The sequence below is a fragment of the Balaenoptera physalus genome, assembly GCF_965194825.1.
Source record: "Balaenoptera physalus genome assembly, chromosome: 17".
NCBI classification, from domain to species: domain Eukaryota; kingdom Metazoa; phylum Chordata; class Mammalia; order Artiodactyla; family Balaenopteridae; genus Balaenoptera; species Balaenoptera physalus.
This window is the reverse complement of record NC_138895.1, coordinates 11459859-11472394: the sequence shown is the minus strand read 5'-3', so window position 1 is coordinate 11472394 and position 12536 is coordinate 11459859. Positions and strand designations below refer to the sequence as shown.

At 39.0% G+C, this 12536-nt stretch overlaps 2 protein-coding genes across 13 annotated transcripts in view; one reads left to right on the top strand and one right to left on the bottom strand.

Moving 5' to 3' along the window:
- LOC309646905 (uncharacterized protein) overlaps positions 1 to 12536 on the bottom strand; it is a gene marked incomplete at its 3' end in the record, with an annotated part of 286525 nt that overhangs the window by 145083 nt on the left and 128906 nt on the right. For 2 of the 12 annotated variants that reach the window (XM_082433728.1, XM_082433733.1), the window contains exon 4: positions 9533 to 12213. The exons of the other annotated variants lie outside the window; for them this stretch is intronic. Of the gene's footprint in view, positions 1 to 9532; positions 12214 to 12536 lie in introns of those variants that run through there. 12 annotated transcript variants of the gene reach the window in all.
- LOC309646916 (uncharacterized protein) overlaps positions 1 to 12536 on the top strand; it is a 192871-nt gene that overhangs the window by 114377 nt on the left and 65958 nt on the right. The gene's annotated exons all lie outside the window — the stretch shown is intronic.

The following is a 12536-nucleotide window of genomic DNA, read 5'->3' as shown; positions in this document are numbered from 1 at the left end:
TAAGAGTGCATTTAGGAGGGGTATGGAGGTTGAGGAGAGTGAGAAGGTGGTCTAGGAGAGTGAGAGGATGGATGAACTTGGGAAAACGGCACGACTGCCCAGGCAACATCGTGGGTGCACCTGAGGTTCACAACCGTTAATTTGAAGGGAGGCCAGTTAGGGTAGTTTTAAGTTTTTCTCCATCCACACACTGTCCAAATGCAGCCAAGAACTAGGTTAGTGATATGAGTGTAAACCTCAGCCATGGTTTTGCCATCAAGAATTAGGATGGAATTATAATGCTAGGCCATTGAATTTAAGCTGGGAAAGAGGTTCAAGAGTTCGGAGGATTAACAGATCGCAGGTCCCAGGCAGGGAGCTGTCCAGTCACGGCACAAAATCAAAACTGGGTCAGCATCACACCCAACCGGGCTAATGTTGGTACTTTAGAAATCGGATCTGAGGAGAAAGACACGGCCGCCCTTACCTAGGTAGCAGGGAGAAATGAGCAAGTGCGCCAGCCAGGCAGCTGCCCAGGGCACTAGTTTCTCAGACACATTAACACACTGTTGAGGTGATGAAACATCACTGGAGATGGAAAAAAAATACAGAAGAAAAATTTTCCCCCTAACTCTTCATAAAAGGGATTCTAATGTGGTTGTTAAAAAATATTCTTCTCAGCCCTGAACTTCACTTTGCCCGTGGACCTTCAGCCTGTACGTTCTTAAACTGCAATAGGTGGCGTCGTACTACTCATTTTATGATTTCGCTTTTTAATATTATCTCTATCAGGGCTGCTTAGGGATATACGGAGCTTTGAAGCATGGATAGTTTAGTCAGAGCTCATTGTTCACAAGGATCCAAAATTCATTTTAGCTGACTCTGAAAAGAGGGACCTATTGTAAAACAAAAAACAAAACCCCCCAAAACATCTCAAGGGCACAGTAAGGACACAGCCAGTCCTCAGGAGAAGGGGCATGGGAAGACGCCAGAACTGGAGCTTCTCTCTTGTCTGGCTCAGAAGCCATGTGGCTGCAACTCCCTCTGATTCTTGCTGTCTGTTCTTCCTTTCAATCAATTTCCTCTGTTTGCAAATGAGCCAACCTGGCCTCCAGCCCTGGCCTATTTGTCCTCATAGGTCCAACAGGGACCCCATCGGTGACCGAGGTCTTTGTGTCTCTATATCAACATTTTCAAGAGGGATTCTGTCTCTCAGGGTTACTCAGAGTTACTGACTTGTCAATTGATAGGATGACCTAGATAAATGTCTATCAAAGGCTAATCTATCAGCTGTAAACAGGGAAAGCTGAGGTTATACAACCATAGGTGCCATAAATGATGATCTTTTCCAGAACAAAGGACTGCAGATGGATGTAACATGTCTATCGCAAGAGAAATCAAAGGACCCCTTTTTAATATGCTTTCTATCAATGCCAATTTCATGTTTTTGATTAAGTAAATAGGAAGGAATGCATAAGCCATAACAGCTCCACCCCTGGCTGCTTAAGAATTTTTTTTTTAACATCTTTATTGGAGTATAATTGCTTTACAATGGTGTGTTAGTTTCTTCTCTATAACAACATAAATCAGTTATACATATACATACACCCCCATATCTCTTCCCTCTTGCATCTCCCGCCCACCCTCCCTATCTCACCCCTCTAGGTGGTCACAAAGCACCAAGCTGATCTCCCTGTGCTATACTGCTGCTTCCCACTAGCTGTCTAGTTTACATTTGGTAGTGTATATATGTCCATGCCACTCTCTCACTTTGTCCCAGCTTACCCTTCCTCCTCCCCATGTCCTCAAGTCCACTCTGTATGTCTGATACAATGGAATACTACTCAGCCATAAAAAGAAACTAAATTGAGTTATTTGTAGGGAGGTGGATGGACCTAGAGACTGTCATACAGAGTGAAGTAAGTCAAAAAGAGAAAAACAAATACCGTATGCTAACACATATATGTGGAATCTTAAAAAAAGCATGTACAATGCTTGGTGTCAGTCTATTTATCTCTTGTAAAAATAAAATACAGTGTGTGTGTGTGAAAAAAAAAAAAGGTTCTGAAGAACCTAGGGGCAGGACAGGAATAAAGAATGAATTTTTTAAATTAGATTTTTTTCAGTTAGCTTTGTATACAGACTCTGCTAAAGCTGCAGGTGATAAAGGCAACAAAGTTAAAACGAAACTGAGTTTTACCAAAAAGCTTAAAGAGGAACAAGGAATCTATGCAAGGGGAGGGGGAAAAGGGCCCGAGTGAATATTTTAATTAACTCACATGCAATTTTAATTAAAAACATAATGTGTCAGGAAAATGAGTAATGCCTTAGGGCAATAAAATAGCTGGGTTTCTTGCTTCATCTCTCTCATGGCACGTGTGTATTATGGTTAAGAAAAGATTTTCTTCTTCTTCTGTTTCATAGTCTAAGAGAAACCCTGCTGACAAAATGAGTTGAACAAAATAACAAAGTTGTAGAGAAATATCCCGTGTGAGGGCTCTTCTTTCCTTTCTTAACTAGGAGTCCCTGATTTCCTTTGGCTTGGTCACTTCCTCTCTTAGAAAACGCCCTTTCCAGAAGCTGATAGTGGATTTAATCAAGACCTCTAAAACTCATTCTTGACAAAATTTATTATCCTTTTGTGATTAGGGTTGTAACAAAAGGGCAACAATCTTTTCCTTCCCCCTACATGTTAAATGTCCAAGAGTGCCTTGTTCCCTGTGTGGTGCAAAAATAGCCCTGACTTGGAGTCATATGATTTGGGTTTTACTTCACCTCTTTTTGCAAACTAACTGTAAAGTTCCCTAGACTTTAGTTCTCTTACCTATCATCTATGGAGAGTAATTCCTACCACCCAGGGCTGCACAGAAGAGTACATGGCACCATGTACATGGAAGTGGTCACCTATCCTTAAGGATTTTACTCTGGTGTAATAGAAATATTTTGTTGCTTTGTTGTTGTCTCCTAAGGGGAACTGGTCTCTGCATCATTAATAGGGGAGGATGGGAACCCATACTGTGTGATCGAAGAACAGAGAAGAAAACTACTGTGGGTCCCAGTTAGGAAGATGAAAGTTTGGAAAACAAGCATATCCAATGAGCATTTTTAAATGATATACTGATGATGTCTCCCTGGTAAAATCTGCAGAAAATTCCACGTTGCTCACTATCGATCTGTGGGCTGGTGGATTCTTTATGGAGACTGCACAGAGCTACAAAGTCCTGTCCCAAGGAGTCTGGTAGAGAGGACAGCTGACACCTAAGTTTCACTAGGATTGGGACAACTGCCTGACCCTTCTAACCAGAAGGACTCACCACCATGATATTCTGGCCTCTAATCCCAGTGGCAGCTCCCGTTGGCTTCCAGGGCCAAAGAAGACATTGTCCCTTACCATCTTGCCTTTTAGAATTACTCTTGGTTCCTGGAAGTCCCAAGGTCCCTCTTCTATCACCTCTAAAAGCCAAATTATGGAAAATACAATACTCAGCATCAATAATAGCAATGGCGTTGCCCAGTTTGTCTCCAGAACTTGTCCAAAGTCTTGTGGTTAAGCTAGGAGGACAAATCTTTGTCATGTCTTCTTCTGAAAAATTCTGAGGCTGGAGTAGAGTGAGCTTACCTAAACTACCTAAAACTACAAAGGATGCCAGCACGAGAGAAATGGACAAGATCAAAAGTCGGGCTGGAGTGTTAAGGTCTGAGAAATCAGAATTGGTGTCCACACATCGTGAAGGCCAAGAGATCCAGCAGCTAGTAGTAAGTCAGGTCACTGAGTTAGCAATATGGGCTCCCAAAGGGTTCACTTCCTAGGAGTCACAGCTGCATATTCCCTTATGAACCAACCATGGTATAGCCTATGGGTGGCTTGGCCTTGAATGAAGGGCCAGCATCACATAGTCAACTATGCCCTGCAATTTTTCACTTGTAGCCCCCTGGCCAGGTCCCTTACTCTGCACTGAAGGAGAGCTCAGACCCCCTGGCTTTCCCTAGGCTCAAGGGGAGCTCCTACAGTCTGGAGGGATGCTCTCTGTTCCCTACTCCCCCTCTGAAGCAGTGAAGTCATCACCCCAGTAAACCCAGGGGACTTGAGAAAAGCCTCTGCTTATTTCTTTCCATAAAGCACTTGTTCAAATTAGTTCCCCAATCCATCTTAGTTACCCTAAACTCAATATATATATACACTAAATCCTAATACTTGTTCCAAATTTTCCTAAGGGAAGCATCCTCTATCTTGACTGAGATCTTGGGACTTCTTGCTCACTGTTGGGATTTCATAGTAATTGTATTTTCACCCAGATGTATTGAACAGATAACAAATAAGAATAGGTAGATAACGTGGGGACTTATTTGCGTGATTTTGCCAAATAAATCACAAATTAGAGATGAAAGTTCACACTTGAATTGGTTGCGTGCTGAAAAGATAGGATCAAATTTTCTATTGATATTATAGTTCCTGCTATTGTGGTCATTCACCCCAGATTTCCTTCTCCTGCTCAGGCTGCTCTCCTGAGATGGGGTGGAAGTTCATTCAAAGAATTGTTAATTCACTATCAGCTCAGTATCCTCTGGGCTAAAGATAAAGAAATATGAATACAAAAGTGTGATTAGTCACACTTCCTAAAGTGTGCTTCTCCAAAAGTGGCCAATTTAAAGTTTGGGGATTTATATTTTATTGGTTCCCAATCCAAGTCTCTAATTTTTAAGTCCACTGGCTAGAATAAGAGGTTTTCACTGAATGTTAAAGGTAGAGGCAAAGAAAAACCATGAAGTCTCAAAGTTTCCTTCGTAGAAATAACAGTAGTGCTTTTCTGCCAGCATGGTGACTGTGGTACAACACAAGTCCACACACATATGGGAACCAATTCAGATCGTGTCCTTTGTGAGAGAGGTAGAGTCTGAGCCCTTGAGGTTTTCATATGGCTGCTTCGAGCCCTACAGCCCCAGGTGACCTTGTGACCTCTTCCTTCCTCTTTCCTGTAGCAGCCCAGAAAGGCAAAGGACAAATCAACAGAGTAAGTCTGCTGGACTTCCCCTTCCGTAACCATTAGGCTCTTTGCCTTCATCTAGGGCCTGCCCAAATCTGCCTTTGAAAAGAACCCTGTTCTGCACCAGTCAATTAGAGGTAAACTTTTTATTTTGAATGTGGAGCTTTCCATTTACTAACAGTCCTTAAGTCATTCTGGCTTCATGTCAATCAAAAGTGTAAAGCAATTTAAAATATTGCACAGTCTCAATATCGCACGGACACTTCCAGAAATCATCTGGGTTCTCTCCCTATGCCTCCTTTCTATACCCCAAATTTCAGTAGGAACTCCATTACTATTAAGATAAATCAATTAAGATATATTTTTACCTCTAAAATTCATTTACTGTGTTTCTATCAATATTTTGGGGAAGAAGTCAGCAAGAATAATGACATACATTTCATTGTATAGTAACTTGGGCCCTGGAAACTTTACATGTAAATGAGGCAGGTGAATGCATGTGAGTCTATGTCACCTATACTTGGCTGCATGCCTAAATTTCCTCCAAAGGACCTTTAATTGGTTAGCTTGGAGGGATTTGATTCTGGTCACAATGCAAATAGCCCTTAGTTTTCAATCTCTACCCTACAGCGTAGCTAAATTCCTGAAATTTTCCTGAGCTCAGCTTTTGGTAGAACAAAAGTGAAGTGTGTCAGGCTCAGGTGAGACCGAATAAGACTGGGTCATGAAGAGAAGTGGTAGGAATTGTGAGCCTAGGGATGATTGGGTTTCACATTCATCACAATCTTGACTATGACTAGCCTGCAATCAGGGATTTCCCAGGAAACTGCCCATTCGGGGGGTGCTAACAGCTCCCTTGGCAACCACTCCGGGCTCTCTGGGACAACCAAAGCTCAGGGTGGCCCTTCACGACATCCATAGCGTCATCTACTGGCCTACTGCAGACAAAGCAGCATCATTCACTAAGGATCCTATTTCTTCTCCCATTACCAAAGAGGATGTTGGTGAATGGACACCTGTTTGTCCTTCCCTTGAAGCCACAAATAAATGAACTGTCCTGACAGCCTGGGACAGCCTTTTGGAGAAAGGGACACTTAGAGAGAAAAGTCTATGGTGTAGGAATTCAGAATATTCAGGCTGCTTTGGGTGTGGAGTCTTGTCACTGCCATGGCAATGGGAATAAAATCATTTTCCAACACACAGGGGACTTTCCACTTCCACTGGATATAAAGTAATTTTTATTAGATTATTATCATTTTAATGAGTCCTAATCAGCTGGTAAACATATGGGCAAAGCTTATATCAACACCTGTTCTCTGCTGGTATGGAGAACTCTTTGCAGCGTTCCGCATACATAGGCTTAGTTCATTAAATACTAAATACTATATTAATAATTGACTTCCTTGGAAACGAATTGCCCCCAACGCTATGTGTTCTGCTTTAATTTTCCTTGTAGAAGCACAAAACACATAGAAAGCTTCTCGTACAGGGTATTTTAACCAAGTAATCACAATTATTACTGCAAACCACAGTTCTGACGCTTTTTTGCTGATTTCCAGGGACTTGTGAAAAACTCCCCTTTTTTTCCCTTTGCAAGACTATTCATTTCATTTAGCTTTTAAAGGCTATTTGTATCCAGTTTCAGCTGCAGGATCTCGCTTTCTGAAGCCAAAATACAACCTACTTTTTCTTTCCTTTTTTTCTTTAGGCAAATAAGAAATTAGAATCTTATCTACTTAGCTCAATTTATTAAATAAATTTACTAAATAGCTGCAATTTGGATTCAACATTATTTTTTAAAATAATTTTTAACTCTTCATTTGATATTTATTTAATTTGTAAGAATAAGGATAAAACAAGGAAACTAAAATAGAGAAATAAAGTCAAATGAAGCCAGTAAAATAGAGTAAGCTCATTTTTTAACCAGCAAGTCATGGTAAATATGTTCCATCTGCACTCCCACTGGGAAGCGTAATATAATATTAATAATGTGAATGCTAATGATCATTTATTTAGTGACTACTGTGTGATATACACTATGCCAGGTGCGTTGTTTAAATTTTTTTTTAAAAAGCCTGTAAGTAGCTATTATTATTTCCATTTTTAAGATGAGTACACTTAGGTTCAGTGAGTTTAAATTCTCTGAACTACTGAGTGCTAAATTGGGATTTAACCTAGGGCTCAATCCCATGTTCTTCTACTATCTTATGCTGTTTTCTCTCCCTGACAATAATAGTTATGTTTACAGTACTAAGCTTCTACTATGTGTGCCAGGCATTGTATACCTATCATTTCTAATCTTTGTAGCAACCCTCTGAGATAGCTATTTTAATCTGTCTTTAACAAGAACAGGTTTAGAGAGATCCAATTTCTTGTTCAGATTTGCACAGTTAGGAAGAGGGAGGATAAGATTTTAAACCTCGATCTGCCTGACACCAGAACTGGGGTTCTTTCCATTTGGTATCACCACCTCATCAGGGATCAATGGTGGATGGACGGGGAAGAAGAATACATTTCTCAAAATTGACCTTGCAGCTCATTGCCGATGATAAATTAAGGTATTAAGAAATAAACACTCTATCTATAGGATACTTGGTTTACATATTTTCACAGGTCTAGTAAATTAATCAGAAAAGCTTTGCAGCTTATGGATAGGTCAAAATGTAACCCAGCATCTTATAACTACATGAAATGCTTGCATCTTATATTTCATTTTTCTACCAGCTCTGTTGATCTTAGTGCCTGTTTACTATCTACTTGGATATTGGGTAACTTACTGAACATCACAAAATGAGAAGAGAAGCTCCATTTCAAACCTGAGGTTCTTGATTTTCAAAACCAACTGGTTCTAAAGTACAACGAGTCCTCTCTATCAGCTATTTGGTCTTTCATATTTTAAGAACAAAAGACTTGTAATTAATGCTCTGGAAATATGGAAACCAAACTCTACCCTTTAGGATACATGTCTTAAAGGAGATGTGTATCGTAGGATTATGTTTTTGAACTCGGAAGATACTAAACAATAATGACATAATTCTGTTTCCTCATGTTGTTTACATAAGAAGACTGGTGGGGCTATGTGTGTGTATTGGGGGTGGGGTACAGTGGGATACACAGAAGATTAGGTCTTTCTTAATAGATGGGCACCTCTATGACCTACAGTAGGTAAGTCCCTATCTCATTTCCCAAGCCTTTGCCTCACAATTAGAATGTGCAGCTCTGCCCAGTTTGAGAGGCAATCACGATGTGCCAAGAACCATCCTCGTACAACCTCGGTTCCCCACACTGGGCTAGGGAGCAGCCACTGAATCAAGGTATCGAGTCCCAGCTCTCCCCATCCACAGGCACCCAATGGCAAGGCTTGCAGCTTTGTTCTCACTTTTTTTAAAAAAAATTAGTAGCACCTTTAAAAAAAATTATTTATTTATTTATTTTTTTGGGCTGTGTTGGGTTTTCGTTTCTGTGCGAGGGCTTCCCCTAGTTGCGGGGAGCGGGGGCCACTCTTCATCGCGGTGCACGGGCCTCTCACTATTGTGGCCTCTCTTGTTGCGGAGCACAGGCTCCAGACGTGCAGGCTCAGTAGTTGTGGCTCACGGGCCTAGTTGCTCCGCGGCATGTGGGATCTTCCCAGACCAGGGCTCGAACCCGTGTCCCCTGCATTAGCAGGCAGATTCTCAACCACTGCGCCACCAGGGAAGCCCCCTGGTCTCACTTTTGTTTGGACAACTCAGGTCTGTCCTGGTGTACTTGTTGAGAGTAACTGGAGGCTGCTGCTCTGATGGGTGAAGCCAGATGGTGACAGCCTCCTACTGATTCTCATCTGTGGGTCACACTTTCTTGTTGTGACCTTGCTGCCACCTTTACAAACCACAATGCTACTTGAATTACTGAATTAGTATTAAATTTGCCTTAACCCTTGGACACTTTCTTTGGCCACTTAATAGCACCCCGATAGCCATGTATCAAACCTGTTCAATTCTAGTGGACCACATTCACTGTCTCTCTGCCCAAGGATGCCTCAATGGTTCATTGTGTCTCAGTCTCAAGATGGAAAAAAATAACTTTGTCATTCTCACTCTGTCAGCCTTGAGTGTCTATACCAAGAGTATAAGTCCCATTGTAGTTTTTTTTCCCATAGCATTACTTTGCTTTGGCATTTTATTTATTTTTTTTTCCTTTTTAAAAATTTTTAATTTAATATTGGAGTATAGTTAGTTAACAATGTTGTGTTAGTTTCAGGTGTAGAGCAAAATGATTCAGTTATACATATACATGTATCTATCATTGTAGTTATTTTAATACAATTCTTTTTCTTCTTTTATATTAGCCTCAGTTTTCCCTGATGTATTTGTCAAAATGAAAATAAACTAGTTAAAAATCTCTGAAGAGAGGCTCTCCATTTTGAGCCTGATATAGCAGCTTAGTTCTCTAGTTACAATTCCATGGAAGAAACCTGCATCCAAGTAACAAACGTGTAACAGCGCTCACCCAGGAGAATTATAGTGGGTTGAGGCTGCCAATTTAGTGGGTTGAGCCTAGAGGGGCGGCAACTCACTCACACCTTCTTGCTGCTGATAAGAAGGTGTGAGTCAGTTGCCGCCCCTCTAGGCTACAGCTCAGTGAACAAAACAATCTTTTTCTATGTCTTCACAGAGCTGGCATGGCTGGCAATATTCTTTTTATTTAATTAACTTTCAGTTAGTATTTCTCAGGGGTAGGTAGAAATGAAAATTCTAAAGTTTTCTTATAAGATATGAATAATTCCTGGCAAATACTTTTAAACAGTAAGAAGAAAAAGAACATAACTTCAGTATTTCATAACTTTAGTTGTCAGTTCAGTATTTGTCTGCCTTCTCAAATCAGACCCACAGCTGTTTGATGACGACTCGCTATGTAAAAGGCATCCACTGTATGCAAGGCACCCACTATGTACAGTTCTGATGGGACCTTCTCAGTTTAAAACTCTGCCTCTTCCAGGTCAAACACCTGCTTCCTCCATGTTTTCTCACAATGGTGCTAATCGCCATGCCTCTCTCTTTAAGGGTCGCAATAGCACCAGGGACAATTCGGAATTTCAGGGGCCACTTTGGGGAGTTTTTGATAGGAAAGAGATTATTAAATTGACATTAGCTTAGAACAGAAAGCAAAGATGCTTTCATGAGGAAGCTCTCTCCTTTGCCTAAAAGATTACTTTGTTTAGGAAAGGAGACAAACCATTCTCTACTGATTTTTGCTGCTATTGTTGTTTCTTTTTTTAATTCAGGGATTATTAAATGATGGCTTTTTAATTGTAATTAAATTGTGATGAAATTGTCAAGAGCCCAGGCTATGTCTAAATCAGCTGTACATCATTCTCTTTTGTGTGTATGTATGTCGATTTTTTTACAGGGGAAACATAATTGCTTTTGTATATTAATCTTCTATCTTGCAACCTTGCTATAATCACCTAGTAGTTCCAACAGTCTTTGTTGCTGTTGTTGTTGTTGTTAATTGTTTTATTTTTTCCCTACATAGACAATCATGTCCTATAATTACTTTTTACAGCAATAATTTCATATTTTTTATGAAGCTTACTCCCTCTCATTTGTTTTCTATTCCTCTTCCTCCTTTTTCTACTCTCTTGGGAAACATTCAAGATTAACTGATTATAAAAAGTCAGTTAAGTGCTTACTCAAATATTTAGTCCAGATAAATAGTCTAAAATGTCCCAAAGAAAGTAAAAATTAGTTACTAAGCTGTGTTTCTCTTTGTGTTTTGTTTTGTGTTTCTCTTTATGTATTTCATGTTTCTATTTATGTATATTTATATAGTAGCCTCTGTTACTATAGTTAAAAGAAAAAGCTTTAGTTCTAAGATAAAAGATGTACTTTAGTACGATTCAAAGGCTTTAAAAAATTAGTTTACTGTATAAGAAAAATGTCACCACCATAAATTTCTCAAGATTTAACCTTCCTAAATATCCTGCATTAGTTTGGTGAATTAAGTAGAATGTCACTGTTTTCATAGCTTGTTTAAAATTTAAAATTATATGTATTAAATTGTAATCAACTAAATGGAATGATAATGATGAATAACTTTTTAAAGGTTTAACTGTATGAAATTCTTACAATCCTACAAATCATATGATTTAAGGTATTAACTAAAATTAGTAATTTTCAGATACTTAACTAAACTTAGATCTTAGACTCATGATTAAGTTAATTAATAAGTAATCTTTGGAAGCCCATAAAATTTCTAAACAAGCCACAGACACAAACATTGGTTAGTTGAACCTAATTTTAATTTACTCTTATTTCTAAAAATGGCAATAGATTAACAAAATATGCAAATAATTTTGATGACCTTATATATGTTTATTTTTGCCTTCTTAAATAAGTGTTCATGTAAAACAATAGCTAAACAGTTTCACAATTTTTTGTTCTCTGGTTTTCTCTTTTGTTTGGAGAAAAAAAAATTGCTTTTTTTCCAAAAATAATTACTTTGATTAAAGATAATCTGTATAAATGATTATTTAAAGTAGGTAGAGTAGCTATAGAAATATACAAATGTATATACAAATCAATGGATTTTTTTCTAATTTTTTATTTTGAAACATATGATACACTTGCGTTATGTTATGCATGTTACATTGCATTATATATTATATTATATTGTACTGTACATAATATTAAATAATATACTAAACTTCCAAGGCCCAAAATTCTGTCATTAGCCTTTACGGTATTAAGACGAATCCTTTCTAGGATGCACAGGTTATCTCCTATGTTAAGAGAATTTCTCAGACTTTTAGGAATTACTTTCAGTTGTAGACTCTGCCCCTTTTCAAGCTGAGATGACTAATTAATGCAATAGACTTATATGATACCTAAGGTTTTGTCACCAATAGGTAGAAGCTGCCTTTCTAAAACATCCACCTAAGTAGTAATCTTAAATGCTACAGCATACCCTATGTTGAGGGTAACGCAACATCTCATCCTCCAATAGAATGAAAATGATGGATTAGCCCTTGTACAAGGATTGACTATGTTCTCTGGACACCCCCCTTATCATGATCAACAACATCTTGGCAATGGAGAAAATCTGAATATCATGGATTAATATCCCATGGTCTGTCTTTTTCTTTCCTTGGTCAAAAAGGAGGACTGAAAAAGAAAAGCAGGACCTGACAGCTGAAACCTGGCCTGGCACTATCCATCTCTGGTGTTGCTAGGAGCTGGCCTGGCGCTCACAGCTAGGCATCAGTGTTTACCTGTTAGATGTAAGCAATTCCACAGAACACCCATATTAGATCAGGCCACTTCTGCATCCATGAGGGATCAAGACAAAAGCAAGAGCACTTCATAATCATGTCTGAACACAAACAAAACATGAACGTTTTTTAAAACCACAAAATTATCAAGCATTTCCCTATCATGACCAATATATGTAACCACTGATACTTTAGCAATTACAGCTTTAACGTCAGTCTGTATTTTCCTCCTTCTAGTTGAGATCTTTTAAGATTGTCAGTCAGAATTACTTCTATTTCAAGTCAGTATCAAATCCAAAACAAAGACTTGCTTCCCTAAGTAC